This window comes from Ursus maritimus, unplaced genomic scaffold (genome assembly GCF_017311325.1).
Source record: "Ursus maritimus isolate PB19 unplaced genomic scaffold, ASM1731132v1 scaffold_10, whole genome shotgun sequence".
Classification (NCBI taxonomy): domain Eukaryota; kingdom Metazoa; phylum Chordata; class Mammalia; order Carnivora; family Ursidae; genus Ursus; species Ursus maritimus.
In genome coordinates this window covers 22,209,536-22,226,833 of record NW_024423344.1, presented here as the reverse complement: position 1 = coordinate 22,226,833, position 17,298 = coordinate 22,209,536, and positions in this window count along the sequence as shown.

Here is a 17,298-nt window from a genome sequence, read left to right as displayed (position 1 = left end):
TTCAGTGAGGTACTGTGTCCATCTAGTCAACTTGTATCTCTTGAGCACCTACTATGTGTCAAACACTGAGCTATGTACAAGAACGACAGGATGAAGGAGACACAGTCCCTGCCCTCCGACACAGTCTAACTTTCGATGTGGGACAACTATGAACTTATGCTATGGTTTGTTAAAAATGCATATGAAGCACAGAGTTCTGGGGGCCCAGGCTTTTCTTGTAGCCTTAGAATTTTCCAGACCCAGACTTGTTCTGGAGTAAAGAGGGTGTCATAGCTGGTGCAAGGGTAGAAGGGGTGGGAGTGAGGTCACAAGACAGCTCTTACGAATTCTGAAACTCTGGACACTTAGCCTCCATCTGCCTTCCTACCGTATCTACTGACATCTCCATTTTAGTGCTTCTCCTCTGCCCCTTCCTGGCCCAAAGCACTTTCAATAAAAGAATTGTCAGCCTAGAATTAGTATCTCCTCCATGCACTTTTTTATTATTTGAGTATAGTTGACCTACAATGTTACATTAGTTTCAAGCATACAACATAGTGATTGGACAAGTTTATACATTATGCTTTCTTCACATTTAAACACACGCTCCTCTTACAAAGGCTAGTAGGTTGAATGGCTAGGAATGATTCCAGAAGATTGGAAATAGAAGCCCACACTCAATTCCACTTCTCTTTGAAATCCTACATTGACAGGTTCATTCCTTGGACATCAGTTTTTAAAAGAAAATATCCTTAGACGACGGGCAGCAAGGATGGTTTAGTTATTTGCACTTTAAAGTGAATGAATTCTCAAGATCTTTTCAGGAGAGGTTTTGTTAAGAACGCAAAGCTAAAAGTTGAGAACAGCTGAAAAAAGGAAGGAGTGCTGCCAGAAACAAAAGAGCTGGAACTTCACAACTTTGCTCAAGGCCATATGAATATGGGCCACATATCTCTCACTGTCCACAAAGCAAGGACCTACTGTGTGCAGAAAGAAGGCCCAAGAGGGAAGGTCTGGGCATGTGGGACTGCCGCCTTCTCAGGCACTTAGAAAATGGTGGCCTCGAGCCAGGGAGTGGAGAGCTACGTGGCTAGCCCAGTAGTACCCCTCTGAAATGGAGAATGAGCAGGGGATTAATAATCTGGCCTCTCCTTCCTCCCGCCCCCCCCCATCTCCATCAGAGGGTGGCCTCCTAGGGCACAGAGCAGGGTAGACAAGGGTGGGGAATGGTAAATGGAAAATAAGCAGCCCAAGCTCTTTTATTTCGGCTCAGTAGAGAGTGCCAACGTACAAGGGACAACTAGCCAGAAGGTAGTGTCTGTCTTTAACTGGAAAAATCACTTTTTCCTCAGCTGTATCCTACACTTGGGAGTGGGGCTTCTCCAGGTGCAGAAGGACAACATCATGACCCAGGCAGAAGAAGAAGTGAAGATCACAATTCCACGGGCCTAATCCTACCTGGGGAGGGAATTCATTCCTTGAAACTAGCATTCCAAACCCTTCAAGAAAGTTATTGGCAAAGGTACCCCCTTCTACCACTTTGAGGGTGATTAAGTTCCCTAGGGAGATGATCCCTGGGAATCAAGAGCTCTAGGCTGCAGGGGTGAGAAGCTTGTTGTTTTGTTCTGACACAGCCGTGGATCACAAGGTTCTTACACAAGCTTGGGGGTGGCCCGCCATGCCACGAGCCCTTCCTTCCCCTCAGCCAGTGATGATGATTCAGATTTCAGAAAGCTCAACCAGCAGGTTCATCTTGTGGCACTTCTCAGCCACTTTCTAGATTAACATTAAGAGCAGGTTTCAGACCTGAGAAGCCTGAACATTCACTCCCCAGGCTATGCCTGCAACATTCCAGTGAGTTCAGGCTAGAATATGATGAATATACTACCTGAACGGGGTCATTAGGAGGGACAGAGAAAGAAAGTTGTGGAGACTTGTGGTTTAAGGTTGGGAAAAACTCTACTGTCTGCCCAAACCTCACTAGGGGGACAGCAAAGAAATTAAAAAAAAAAAAAAAAAAAAAAGACCAAACCTCACATGGACAAAGAAAGCAGAAAGAGTAGCAGGCTTGAGACAGCAATAAAATCATGGAAGATGGAAAGCGATCTCATACACCAGACAAAGTGGAAACCTAAGTTGGCTGGGGGGTTGGAGTGTGTATGCGTGTGTGGGGGGGTGCGTGTGTGTGTGTGTGTGTGTAGCTCAAAGGACTTCCTCTGTACCAGGCACTGGTCTAAGTGTTGAAGGTACACTGACTCATATAATACCCCAACAATGCTAGAATTTGTATCCTGATTTTGGGGATAAAGCACAGAGAGGTTAAATAACTTGTCCCAGGTCACACAGCAGAATCTGTAGAGGTGTGGCCCAGAGACCATGCTCTACAGCCTCACAGTGATAAGCAAGCCCTTCTGCACCAAACCCTGGGAGATCTCCAGACTTGGAATATCAGGAAGCTTCAAAATGGGGCTGAAAATAGAATTGGTGGGAAGCCTGTATGAAGAAACAGACCCTGAGACTCCTTTACTATCTTACTCAGGCCAGGCAACTGCTCTGATGCTCCCTGGTAGAATACCATTGGTTTATTCTCTGGAGGTATTACCCAGTTGAGAAGGGGGTGAGACATCTATGAAAACAGGAGAAAGTCTGTGAACTGACTGGTGAGGCTGTGCAGACCCCTTGCCCATTCAGCAACCGTGTGCTGGCAGTGAGGTTTGCTCCCCCCAGGCAGGGACTGGGGGCTCCTCTGTAGGAGTTTTGACCAGCTGGAGATATCTGAAGGTCCTCTCATGAAACAGCTTGCTCGCCAATTGATGAGCCCCGCCCACAAACCCAGGGCTCATACAAGCTTCTAGCAGCTCTTTTGTATCTTCCTCTTTTTTCTACCTATATTTTATTATGGAAATAGTAAACATATAGAAACATTGGAAATAAAGTATAATGAACACCCATTTACCTACCTTTTAAGTTGTACAATAGTTAGCATCTTAACATATTTGCTTTATCTTTAGAAAAATAAATATAAATATAGATAAGTATATGTCCATGTATTGTTTCTCTGAACGATATGAAAATGAGCTGCGGACATTGTGATATTTCACTCCTACATATTTCAGTGAAGGTCATTATCATGCATAATCAAAATCTATATATAATCCATGATCGCACCTAAGAAAATTTAAAATAGTTCTCTAATATTGTCTAATATTCGATCCATTTTGAAATTTCCCTCGTTGTCCCTAGAATGACATTGCACTTGGTTATTATGTGTCTTTATTCTCCTTCCTAGAACAGTCTTCTTCCTTTTGTTTGTCCCCCTCCCCCTTTGGAAGGGACCAGGTCATTTAACTGAAGGAGGGTCTCACAACTGATTTGCCTGATTGTTTCCTTGTGGTATCACTTAACTTGTTCCTGTATCTCTTGTAAATCCTGTCAACTCAAAGTTAGATCTAAAGGCACGGATGGATTCAGATCAGATGTTTTTGGCAAGTCATATGGGTTTTCTACTTTATATTGCATCACATCAGGAGATAACATCTGCTGTCTTACTAGTAGTGAAGTGAAGTTCGGTAAAGGCAACGACCGCTAGATCTCACCACTGTCCCTTCACAGGGACTATGGACGATGTCTGGCACAGTGTGCATATCCTGTGTAATGCATTACTCAGATGTAAACAGACAATAAAGGATGACGGCACATCTGAGAAAGAGCCTCCAACATGAAAGAGACAAAAACAAACAAACAAACAAAAAGTAACTCAGAAAAAGAGATCAGTGCAGGAAACAAAAGAAAACTTCTCCCAAACAATAAATATCCTTAGAAATAAGAGGAGATATCACACCCATAAGTCAAGATTGCTATAAAAAATATCTAGAAAACAAGAAAGAGCTCTTGGAAATCTACACTGAAAATTGAACACAAAGTTGGAAGATGAAGTAGAAGTAAAAATCTCCTGGGGCACCTGTGTGGCTCAGTCGGTTAAGCGCCTGCCTTCAGCTCAGGTCATGATCTCACGGTACTGGGATCGAGTTCCGCATCGGGCTCCCTGCTTAGCGTGGAGTCTGCTTCTCCCTCTCCCTCTGCCTGCTGCTCTGCCTACTTGTGCTCTCTCTCTCTCTCTCTCTCTGTCAAATAAATAAATGAAATCTTAAAAAAAAAAAAAAAGGAAAAACTAAGTGAGAGGGGATGGATTATAAGATAAATAAACATGAACATTTCCCAGAACACATGAATTTTTAGCTTGAAAGGGTCTATGGAGGGCCCAATATGAATACATTTTATAAACACAAAAACACAATATTGGGAAATTTCAGAACATCCTAAAAGAGGAAAATAGGTCACATACAACAGATCAAGAATCAGAATAATATTAAACATCTTAATAGCAATAGTGAAATCTAAAGGACAATGGAGCAAAGCCTTCAAAATTCTGAGCAACTTTAACAATGAAATTGGACTGTAACCCCTAGAAAAAAATAAATACCTATGAAGCCATGCTGATATAAATAAATAAATGAATGACTAATAAGTGGAGAAGGGACAGCTCTACCTTACAAAAGAATTACATTAACGAATGTAAAAGAAAGGAAGAAAATAGAAAATTACCATTAAGAACATTACAGTAATAATTGTTGTAGGCAATATTTACCAATCGAGGCTAAAATTAGTGGGTGAAAGTTTGAGGATAAACAGGATATTTGCATAGTCTTAATCTTAAAGTATGTCCACCAGAGGCTCATCAAAAAATTAAAAATAGAACTATCTTATAATCCAGTAATCACACTACTGGGTTTACTCAAAAAATACAAAAGCACTAATTCAAATGGATACATGCACCTCCATGTTTACTGCAGCATTATTTACAATAGCCAAGATATGGAAGCAGCCCAAATGTCCATCCATAGATGAATGGATAAAGATGTGGCATAAGCAATGTCCGCAATAGCCAAACTTTGGAAAGAGCCCAGATGTCCATCGACAGATGAGGGGATAAAGAAGATGTGGTATATATATACAATGGAATACCACTCAGCAATCAAAAAAAATGAAATCTTGCCATTTGCAATGGTGTGGATGGAATTAGAGGGTATTATGCTAAACGAAATAAGACAATCAGAGAAAGACAATTATCGTATGATCTCATTCATATGTGGAATTTAAGAAACAAAACAGAGGATCATAGGAAAGAGAGGAAAAAATAAGACAAGATGAAATCAGAGGAGAGACAAACCATAAGAGACTCTTAATCATAAGAAATAAACTGAGGGTTGCTGGAGGGGAGGGGGTTGGGGGGCTGGGGTAATTGGGTGATGGACATAAATAAATAAATGTAATGTTAAAAAAATGAATTTTTAACACTCATTGAAATGGCAGTGGTTAAACTATGGGCCATCCTCCCTGGGCACACCTAGGAGTGGAGCCACCCAGCCTCAGTTTCCTTATTTATTTATTTTTCTTTGAGCATTTAAAATATATTTATGTATGCCTCTGGTATTATTTTAGCCAAACTTTATCTCAGTGTTTAGAACAAAAATGCTATGATTTTACAAGAACCACGGATTCTTTTCAACTATTTTTAATACAGCAAAATAAAGATTAAGAAAAAGGTTAAAAAAACAGATGGGGCATATATATACAATGGAATATTATTCAGTCATAAATATGAATGAAATCTTGCCATTTGCAACAACATGGATGAATCTAGAGGGTATTATGCTAAGTGAAATAAGTCGAAAGACATACCATATGATTTCACTCATATGTATAATTTAAGAAACAAAACAAACAAGCAAACGGAAAAAAAGAGAGAGAGGCAAACCAAGAAACAGACTCTTAACTATAGAGAACAAACTGCTGGTTACCGGAGGGGAGGTCTGAGAGGGATGGGTAATATAGGTGATTGGGATTAAGAAGGGCACTTGTGATGAGTACCAGGTGTTGTATGGAAGTGTTAAATCATTATATTGTACACTTGAAACTAACATAACACTGTATGTTAACTATACTGGAATTAAAATAACATTTTAAAAAAGTATGTCCACCAGTATATTAATTAATTATGAGAAAAAAAAAAACAGTGGAGAACACTGGCACAAACCATATAGCCAAGTGGTCAAGATTAACACCATCAGTAATAAGTCACACCAGCTTCACACACCCCTGATCAGATGCACTAAGAAGGGCACATCATGTCTGTGGTATTCTTGCTAAAAATCCAGAACTTTGGTCTAATTATGAGAAATCAGAAAAATCTAAATTGCGGGGCATTCCACGAAATACCTGACCACTATTCTTCAAAACTGTTAAGATCATGAAAGACAAAGTAAGACTAAGGAATGGTTCCAAATTAGAAGAGACTAAGAAGACTCTACAACTAGATGTAATGTGGGATCCTGGAATGGACCCTAAAAACATAAAATGACATTATTGGGAAAACGGGTGAAATCCGAAGTCTGTAGTGCTGTCAATACTAGTGTACCAAAATTAACGCCTTCGTTTCGATCACTGTGCCATGGCTCTATTAGATGTTAGCATCAGGGGAAGCTTGGTAAAGCTTGGAATGCTACTGTTTTTGCAAAAATATTGAAAGTCTAAAATTATTTCAAAATAAAAAGAAGAAAACATTCTGAGGGAAAATTATTGCCAACCTAGAATGTTATACCTAATCAATCGTGTGGATGGAGTAATGACATTTTCAGACAAGCAAGCATCCTGCACCTTTTATCAAGAGGCTACTGGTCGTCATGTTCCCTCAAGAATAGACCAAAATGAAGACACGGGACGCAGGCAGCATGGACTTCAACACTAGAGGGGAGCAAAGGAGTTTCCAGAACAAGAGCTACATGTACAGCCAGGAATAAGAGAACAAATGGTTCCCAGAAGGATGTCTCACTTACGTCTTTTGTCATAAGACAAAAGAAACTAATAGTTTACCTTATCTGCTTGATTCTAGCAGTGAAGTTTTCAGTTTTGACAGTTTAGGTTGTCTTATTGATACGTATGTAGAAAACCAAGCAAACAAATAATTTTGTTTGGGCAGTTATCAGCTCCTGGGGAAACAAGTTTGCACTGAAAAGAAATGTAACCAGAGTGTACTATAATGGCCCAGCTGTGAACAATTTTTTCAAATTCCTAACAGTGTATACACTAAATACTCCTTTAACCAAAATGTCTCTATTGGGAATATGGGGGAAGGGATATATGTGGTCGGGGGTGGAAACTGGGGGGAGTGCAAGAGAGTGGAAGTCTTGCCCTCCAAGGTAAGAAGAGAATAGGTTGTGCCTGAAGCTGAAAAAAATCAAGAAACAGAAACACGGAGAAAAGAAGTAGGGGAAATATCAGAAGACACAGCTAAAACAGTTATTTCTGGGGAGAAGGAATTAGGGGTTAGCAGGGTTGAGGCAGGAGACCGCTGTTTTTCATTATAAGTCGTCTACTTTTACTTCACTTCTTAAGCCAGATATCTGTATTCTTTTTATAAAAATAAAAACTACATTTTAAATAGTAAGTAAGTAAGTTGAGAGCAACCAAAACATCGTGGATAACCATGCTCACTCCACGGTTAATTTAGGCATCTAAAGCCAGCTACCTGTAGGCTCAAGCCTTGTCCATTCGACATTCCTTCCGGCTCTCCCTGATTCTTGGGGAAGGCTGCTCTTCACCTGGCTGGCCCCAGGGGTTCTCCCTTCCTTGGTGCTTTCCTTGGCACCCATTCGTCAGAAAGGTTCACCACCCTTAGCCAGGGAAGGGTTCTTTGGTGGCCAGGCTGCCCTTCCGTGTGCCCGCTCCCTCCACACTCCTCGGGGTCACTCTGGGCGGCGGCGCCCCGTTCTCCGGCTCACGCGAGCCTGTGAGCATCTTAAGGAGCTTCCCAGCAGAGAGCTGCTGTGAAGAACCACCACGAAAGAACAAGTCTTTTCTCCCTTTTCTTTTTTTCTTCGGACTTACCTTTAAGAGTTTCCCAGGACTGCCGGGTTCCCTGGAGCATCTTCGCAACAAAATGCTGCTGCTGTAGCAACCGGCAGAAGAAACCCTTCAGCTCCTTACTGTGTACCCCAGGTGAGCATGGTGGTACTACGGGCCCCGGCTCCTCACTCCTTTCTCCACCCACTCCCTTGTCTAGCCTCATCAGGGCTGGAGGGCCTTTTCCGGCGGACGTGGAGCGTGGCGTGGCCACGTGACTTTCTTTGGCCAATGGGGTGGGACTCGATGTGCGGCAAGCAGGTGCTGGGAATGTGCTTGCACGCGGGGGCTTCCTCACTCCTGTTCTGTCAGCGCCATCAGAAGAACAAACTTGGGTCGGTATGCTGTCTGAGGACGAGAGACACGTAGAGCACAGCCACCAACGCGGTTAGTGACCTGAGGTGAGAACAGTCACTCCGCCATGGCAGACTGAGCAGAACTGACCAGCCGGCCCCAGTGCAGATCAGCCACGTCGCAGACGACACAGAGCTCTGAAGGCAAATGCTTCCCGTTGCACTGAACTGAGCAGATGGTTGTGTTTTTTTTCCTCCCCTTGACACGAGCTAACCAGGCCCCAAGCGTTGGAAACTACCTGTCTACTGTTGTATATCAAGATTTCACATATGAGGCACCTGGGTGGCTCAGCCGGTTAAGTGTCTGATCTCGAGGTCCTGGAATCGAGTCCTGCCTTGGGCTCCCTGCTCAGCGGGGAGTCTGCTTCTCCCTCTACCCTTCGCCTTGATCGTGATCTCTCTCTCTCTCTCTCTCAAATAAGTAAATAAAATATTTAAAAGAAAGATTTCACATATATAAAATAATGCTCAGGGACGGTATTTCAAGTACGAGTCTGAGAAGTAGCCAACGTCACTGCACTCTCCCCCTCAGCACCCAGGGGTGCTTGCCTGCATTTATGGACTGTCTTGGGTAAAAAGTGATAAAGCATATGTTTAAGTAAGGTAGGATCTCTTTTGCCATCCGCCACACCTTTCTGACATTATAACTTCTTTTCCTTAGCTCATAAATGATTAAAGACTCAAGCTATTTTCCTGTGTGAAGTTGTGTGAAACTGCATGTTGGAATACTTACATTCCTTGGTTTTCTACTTTCACGGGCTCTTGAGGTGTCCTTGGCCACCAGACTCTTTCCCATCTTGGAGATGTTTAGTCGAGCTAACATGAACACACTGATTAGACGGTGTGCTGTGAGCAGGTTTTAGTAAGGGGTGAGTAGTGGGCGATGGGTTCCAGAAGCCAGAGATCCTGGAATGGATTCAAAGCAGAGACTCCAGTTGAATGATCGCAAAGCGGAGAGGACGAAATCGTCCATCATGAAGCAGGGGGGGAAATGCACCTTGGTTGGGCAGGACACACTGGGACCTAACCGCACCCAGGCCTGTAACAAAGCATTCCCATCTGTCCGGCAGCTCTTCTTGAAACAGGGCTGCCCTGGGGAGAGAGAGGGAGTGTGGGGTGAGGGGAGATGCCCCCAAAGCTTGGGGGCCTGGGCTGTGGGCAGGAGGAAAACCAGAGAGGAAGGACAGGTACATTCATGGGCTGTGGTTCACAACTTGTCTGGATTTAAGAAAATAATGGAATAGTACATTTTCAGAACACCAGCTGGAATAGCCAGGGCTAGTCTTCTGAATCAGAAAGGAGGCTGTGCTGGATTTGCTCACCTAATAAAAGGCTCCACCCAGGCCCAGGGCATTTCAAGCAGATGTCAGGGAGCACAGTATGAAGAACCAGAAGGGAGGGAAGCAGGAAAAACAAAGAGATCCCTGTCCAGTGGGATCCCTGCCTCAAGGTGAACGGTGCCCTCTGGGTGTCAATCTGGTGGACAGTGAAGATGTGAATTCACAGAAGAATCCTCTCTCCTCTCCTGTTGCCCTAGGATGGCTCAGCTACTAGGCAAACAGGAATGTGGTAGAAAGCCAGGGCTGAGTAGGATTAGGACTGGGGAGATGGGCCAAGCAGGGCTGGCTCATGATGCGATGAGCTCAGGTTCACTTTTGGGAGGGAATGGTGTCCTCGGAGATGCCATGTGGGGTAGAATGTGGCCACGAGTTGAAGCAGCTGACGGCTCTCAGGAGGTGGCTCCGGTATGCTTTGGGCCCATATTTCCCAAGGTAGGTTCTGTGAAACTCTAGTATGAAGGATGGGAAGTGCTGTTGACTTGAACAGAGGCTGAAAGGTCCAACAAGCTTGGGCAATGCTGGGTTCAGTGACATTGAACAGGGTTTTCCACTAGAGGATATCTCAGCGCCCTTAGTGTGATGATAGGAATAGCCAATCCGGAAGACTGATCACAACCATGGAACCCTTTCCACACAAAACATGACACTGAACTGGTGAGCTACGGACAACAGCCACTTTCCAGCATGGGGGCTGGACATCAACTGGGGGCCGGTACTCATAGGGAAAGGATCTGGTTCCTTGCATGGCGGCACCATCACCGCCACTGCCAAGGCCCTCCGCATTGGCTAGGTCTACTTCTGGTTTCAGGAGCAACAGCAAATGAACTGAGGTTTGAGCCAGATTCTGAACACCCCCCAGGGAAACTGGAGTGCTAACTAAGCAAAAAAGAGCAGGGAGCGGTCCAGTTAAAAGGTATCCAGGCACCCAGCAGGGAGGCTGGATCCCAGTGGACCCACAGATCCATGGTGTATTGACAGTCCCTCGAAAGACCAAGATCAAACCTCCAGGAGCCCCTCTCCACCAGCCGGAGACCTCAAGGCTCCTGGTGGCATTCCTTGGCTCCAGAGATTGGGGCAGCCACAGGGAGGACAAGCACAGGGGGTCCAGCTCGGCTGCTCTGGGTAAATGCAGGCATGGGCAACTTACAACTGTAGCTCTCTCCAACTCCCTCCTGCTGAAGGCTCAGTGATTTCACTGTTTCCGGTTCTCCAGGTCTCTCGTGGTGCTGATACCATTCTACCCGGGTGCTGGTGCAAAACCCCTCTTCCCTGAAGCATACGTAGAATGTTTTCTTGAAATAGAAGGATGGCAAGAATAAGAAATCACAAAAGCATTTATACCAAGTAACTATACCAGGTAACTCAAATCCAGTCTCAGAGGGTTCAACCGACAAAGCATCCGGGTGTACAGGCTTTTTAGTCTTTACCTTTTATTCTCTCTGATGTGCATGCTCAGAAGCCCCAGGTTTTGGCCAGTCCTGCTCTAGGCCTGAGCACCCTGGTGTGTTGAATAGTTGGTGCTGAGATGGCCTCTCCCTTGAGGGCAGTGGCAATGTCTTATATTCAGGGCCTGAACCCTGGACACACACAAAGCCAAATAAACATGTGAGCTTTTATTTGGATAAGATCAGCTTACTGCATTTTTTTTTAAGATTTTTTATTTATTTGAGAGAGAGAGAGAGCGCGTGCGCGTGCACGAATGGGGGGGAAGGGCAGAGGGAGAGGGAGAAGCAGACTCCCCATTGAGCTGGGAGCCCGACATGGGGCTCGATCCCAGGACCTCGAGATCATGACCTGAGCCGAAGGCAGACACTTAACTGACTGAGCCACCCAGACGTCCCACTGACTGTATATTTTATTAAACATCCTCACAACTGTGTGTGCCAAGTAACATGATTCTCCGTTTCTGGATAAGGAGAGGAGTTCAACATCTTGCCCCAATCCCAGCACTGGTGAGCAGCAGAAGTGGGTTCTGACGCAGCAGTGCTGGCGGCAAAGCCAGGACAGCCCAGCTTCAGGTCCCACCACGTGCACTCCCTGAGGCATTGGGTGATCGCTGGTTTTTCTCCGTCAGCTTCTTCTGCCGTAGAAGGAAGGTGATAATCGCTGTCCGCAGAGTTCAGAGGATCATTGTGAGGATCTGATCGTACACGAATGGAAAAGTGCTTTGAAATGGAATGAGTATGCGTGCAGGGCGTTAATACCTCCCAGTCCTTTTCCTAGATGCCAAACAACCCGTCCACCCCAAAAGTATCAGTCTCCAGCTCATGCTTCCCGACTGATCAGGAAAAGGAAAAAGGCCAAGAGGTAGAAGAAGACGTCCATGGTTTCTAAAGTGGAGACCCCTGTACCAGGAGCCTGAAAGCCCACGGGAAGTTAGAGAAGAGACTCCACAAGTGGGAGGCTTTGAACTTAAGCCTTGGAAGAGCCAAGACCTCACCTTTGCCTTCCACCCCCACCCAAACCTCCTACAGGCTCCAGACACTAAAAATACTCTGGCCACCTGCTGCCCAGGAAGGCAGTAAATCACTGGCCCTCGAGCACCAGAATCTAGGCCAGGCCTGGCCTAACGTGGCCAATGGCCTCTGACAAAGCCCCACAGGTAAGTTCACTTCCTCCCAGCCAGGCAGTTCTCAATAGCTTTCAGGAGCGGCAGGAGAGTGCCCCGAGGAAGTGGGGGTGACGCTGAGTGTTCTTGGGCCAGCGGTGCCAACTGGGTATGCAGTGATGAGAGAGGAACGTGTCATGGGAGGAGAGGGGCTCCCAGGGAAAGGGCGGTGGCTCCTGTGGCGACGAGCAACTGCTTTATGACCTAGAATAAGCAAAATCCACGGATCAGGCACTCAGCTGCTGTCCTATTACCCTGGGGCCGCCAGATGTCACTGTTACAGGGAGCATGAGTGTTTGTGGTCCGATCTCGGGACAGGCGCTGAATTTATGCAGACAGTTTAAACTGTGGGCGCTCAGGGGAACACCAGTGAGATCCGTTTCTTGCCTCCACTTCTTTACTAATGAGATCCTACCCCCAGGTACCAAAATCAGTCCAATTCCCAACACGTAATTAAAAAAAAAAATACCAAAAATTCTTGACTGTCAATACAGTAGCATGAATCAGAAATGAGAGGCCATCATCAACAAACACATTTGTGGGAAACAAGTACCGCACTATTCTGTAGTGTTGCTCAAATCTGAAAAAGTGGGGACCCCTGAGAGCGTGTGCTCTTTGTCACCCCTCCCCCTAGAAACACCACTGCTTTATACAAGTGAACTGCTCTCACCTGACCACTTGGTCCAACCAGTGAAAAATACTAACAGGACAATACAAAACACAAAGTCAAACGATGAAATTGAGAGACTACTCAAGTGTAATGAATAGACTTACAGGATCAGAAAGGTGCTTAGGTTAAATATTTTAGATGATAAAAAAATGAACAAAATTGAATAACCTTCATAACTTGTAAGCTCCTGGGAATATGCCAAATGCTGCTGGAATAGGAAGAACATGGGGTCCTACCTCACTAAAATGCTGTGTGGCCTTGGGCAGTTAGTTAACCCCTCTGAGCTTCCTTGTGTATAAACTGTACCTCTCCAAGGCCCCTTGACAGTGTAAGATTCTAGGACTCAGTATGGTCTTGAGGCCTCTGTGCAGTTGTGAAGGTGGACACCAAAAATAACAATATAAGGCCACCCAGGGCCACTTAAGTGACACAGACAAGGGCTGTAAGAATTCAGAGTCCTTCCCTCTGACTCTCAGGGGACCGAGGGAAGGCTTCTGGAAGGGAAGGGATTAAACACGTAGGACATAACACCACAGCACACTCAGCACACTTGATCCCTCCCTTGAAGAGCTGGGAGGTGGCCAATCAAATATTTTAAGAGGTCAACTTGATCTGTGTTAACATAAGCATCTACGGAAACTAGTTTCCAAAAATAAATGATAACCGCTACCTCTCCACCTCTGGAAGTGCATGCATTTCTGGAGAATGGGGGCATGTTCTGGAATACTGTCCACAGCTGGGTTTGCGTGTACGTGTAGAACTGCTCCTTCCCGGATGATAAGTTTAGGGCAAGGGAGAGAGAGGAAGGAAGGGGTGTTAAAGTCCTACTTCAAATGTTAAAGTCTCCCCCAAATGTTAATACATGCACAGACAAGAGCTTGAGAAATAGAAACTAAATTTGTAATAGTGGTTCTTCCTGACGATTCTGGGGATAATTATTTTTTTCCTTTCTGCTTATCTGAATTTTCCATTTTTTGGCAACGTAAATGTATCAATTGTGTTATACATTTTAATGCAAATACATTCAGGAAGGATAATACATCAAACCATTATCAGTTATTAACCCCTTAATATTAATTAATGGATGTGACTTGTTTCCCACAATGAAGAGGTGACAGGAAATGGATTTTGTTAGGTCTGGGGTCTGCGAGTGTCCAGCAGTGGTAAGTGGGAGGGGAAGGTGTAGAGACTCTAAAAGGGCAATGGGGAGACAAGCCTGGAGGTTAGTTCACATTATGCTTAGGCCTGCCAGGCCCTACCTAGTACCTTGCGGGCATTTCATTACAATTAAGGATGGCAACAGTTAACCTTTTTCATGAAGGCTTTGCCCAATGTTGCTCTGTACAGATTATTTATCCTTACATTCAAACTCTAGCTTTCATAACAAACAAGAAAAAGTTTGTGGATTTTAATAATAATTTTAAAATAAAGAAAAACAAAGGATTCTTCCCCAAACTTTTGGCATTTTGTCTTCCATCAAGCCAGTCTCTGACAAAGTGTTATTTCACACTTTCATATCGCAATCTGTAGATTTTTCCTGGAGCCCGGGTGCTGGTACTCCAGGAGCTGTAGAATTGACATAACGAAATACAAGGAAACTATCATTTAGACCGGGAATTGAGATGGGTTATGCCTTCACATTATTTGGAAGGGAAGAATTTGCCAAGGAAATTTACGGTGTAAACAATACTGGGGAGGGACGGACTGTTTGCAGGAATCTAGTTCCCTACAATATAAGCAGTTAGTAATCAACGCACATCATTTTATATATTCAGCAAAGCATGCCCTCTTTGGTTGGCCCAGGCAGCAAATGTGAAGGGCTGGGGGGGCCGGGAGAGTATCAAAGTAAGTGATCCCTAAGGCCAAAGCAAAATTTAGACTTTTAAATACATTTTGAACTATCACCTCCAAGTAGCTAGAGATACTGAGGCTTGAAGGAGCAACACTGAAGGTAGTGACTTATTTAACTGAATCTGAGATACCATCAATTATAAGATGCATCATACTTTGAAAGAAAAAGAAAAAACACTACCAACTAACTATGGCACAGCAGTTATAAAACACATTCTAATTTTTTTAACATTAAAATATGGAGGAAAAAATCTATTTTAGGATCAATGAAATAGAGTATTTTACACCTCGTCCCCAACTCTCTCTGATGGGGAGGAGGGCTTCTTCTACCCTGATCTGTTAGACTTTCACACAGGGACACAATCTCTCCCCAACTCACTTAATTGTGAAAACATTTCGATCTGTCCTTGTTTGGCAGTGGCGCATATCTGTACTCCAAGTTCCTGTCAAAGTCTGTAATCCCCATTTCTCTCCCATTCAACACTCAGCAAAAATTCTGTTGACAGACATCATGTTTTCAGGACTGCCGGCAGGCTCCGCAGCCCATCCATTTTTCTCTACTCTGTTGACCCCTGGATTGCGCCAGTTCAGCAGAGAGCAAAGCGCCGGAAACAACTAGGTAATCCCCCATGGAAAGGCTTTTAGACTCTCCCTCTGGCATCCTGCCTTCAGCCCACGTTGGGGACAGAAGCAGCCCGTTCTCCCGGACCTGCAGTCAAGGACACAGTGTTCCCTTCAGGTGGGCCCACTGGAGACAGTTTCCAGGTCTTCATACCAGGGATTTTTAAAAATAAACTTTTTAAATTGAGGTAGAACATATATAGAGAGAAACATACCATTCATAAGCATACAGCTGAGTTATCACAAAGTATAACTACCACGCAAATGGAAAAAACAGATTACCAGCATCTCAGAAGCCCCCTCATGATGTCTCCCTATCACTACATCCAACCGTCTTCCCCAAAGGCAACCTTTCCCCTGTTTCTAACACCACAGTGTGACCTGTGTTTGGACCTTCTATAAACGAAATCCTACAATATGTATTCTTTTAGTCTGGTTTCTTCCATTTATCATTATGTCTGGGAAATACATCCACGTTGTTATGAGTAACCTAGTTGTTAATTTTCATTGTATGTATCACAATGTATTTATTTAGGTTGTTCCCAGTTTGGAATTATTAAATGAATAATGCTGCCATTCTGGTGCACAAAGCAAGCATTTCTGCAAGGTATATACCTAAAAGAGAGAGAGAGAGAGAGCGCACGCACATACATGAGTGGGGGGAGGGGCAGAGGGAGAGGGAGAGAGAGAATCCCAAGCAGACTCCCCACTGAGCCTGAAGCCCAATGTGGGGCTCGATCCCAGGACTCTGAGATCATGACCTGAGCAGAAATCAAGAGTCAGAAGCTTAACTGACTGAGCCACCCAGGTGCCTCCGACTCCGTTCTTCTACAAGGTTGTACTAGCTTTCCTAGCCCTTTGCATTTCATTCCCCTAAAATATCTTAAAATCAACTTGTTAATTATCATTTTAAAAAAATCTGCTGGGATTTTGATTGGGATTACACTGAATCTATATATCAATTTGGGGAGAACTGACTTCTTTACCACATTGAGCCTTCTAAAATATGAACATGGTCTATCTCTCCATTTATTTGGATCTTATATAACTTCTCTCAAAATATTTTATAGTTTATTTTCTGTACATCTTTCAGTTTTTCCAAATATGAGAATGTTTTGATGCTATAGTAAATGGTATTTTAGGCTTTAAATGTTTATTGACAACTGGTTTGCTTTTAATTTCATGGATACCATATTGTGTTGCTCAGCATTTCCCTAACTGGTGTTCCATGAAATACCATCTCGTTGTTCAAGTGGTCTGGTAAGTATGTTGGGGAAAAGTGGGGTTAAACAAGTTAATCAAGTTTCTTCATTGCAGGACTTCTAACGCCTTTAACGGGATAATATACTATTCCTCAAACTCGTCTGGTCGTACTTATACAATATTCAACAAATATCATTGTCAAGATACAGTGCAGAGAACAGAAATCACTCTGGAAGATTTGAGGAGGATTTAGCCCAGGGAATTAGGTACTTAAAAAATTCACTGGGAGGCTGCAAAAGCAGGTACTTGGCTAAGCTTCTAGGAATGACTCCCCGATGCCCACAGAATGAACCCTCCCCCAAGGGAGACGGTACCAGAGAGACCACCCCTGAGCTACTCAGCCCACAAACAATTTATTCTTGTGCCCTGACTCCAACTACTGCTCAGAACCTAGGAAGTGGAACCCAAATCCAAAGCTCTTCATGTGTCACCACAAAACAGCAATGATTAATAATAATAATAATTAGTAATAAAATAAAACAAAGATAAAAGAAAAAAAAGGAGGAAGAATTGAAACAATTTCCATGCTTTTACCCTCCAGATCTCTCAGAAGTATTTCTGAAAGGTGAAGCCAATTTTGCATCCAGGACCACAGCCTACAGCCTCTGCAGGACAAGAAGACAACTGGAAGGAGGGGACAATGCAGACGGA